Raw genomic sequence first — 458 nt, forward strand, 5'->3', positions numbered from 1 at the left:
GACGCTGAGCCACTTGAGGAGCCGAACCAACAAACCCAGAAAGGACCATCAGCAACACAAACCAAAAGCAAAAAGAAGGTGAGAAACACAAAAAAAAACACTACCTTCACAGCAGACAATAACTGCAAATTGGATATCACTACAGAGACAACAAGAGAATACTGCAAATATAAGGATGGAGAAGGACAGAGAAACACAGCAACCACAGCAGGAGAAGGAGAAGGAGCAGCCGAGGGAAACAAGGCTAACTGCAGCCAGTATACGGACCCATAACAATGTGCCAAGGCGCCAGGTAAACCGAAAGAGGGAAAGAAATCTGTTTGTAAATGAATTGAAAACAAGTGTCAGGATTAAAGTTTTCGTGTAAATAAGAAATTTCCTCTGATGGTTTCTGCTTTTGTGAGTTTGGTAGAATTCTATGAATTTTTCAGTTTTGTAAATTATTAATTTTCTGAAAA

This window comes from Trypanosoma equiperdum, assembly GCF_001457755.1.
Source record: "Trypanosoma equiperdum strain OVI genome assembly, contig: ctg_991, whole genome shotgun sequence".
Taxonomy (NCBI): Eukaryota; Euglenozoa; class Kinetoplastea; order Trypanosomatida; family Trypanosomatidae; genus Trypanosoma; species Trypanosoma equiperdum.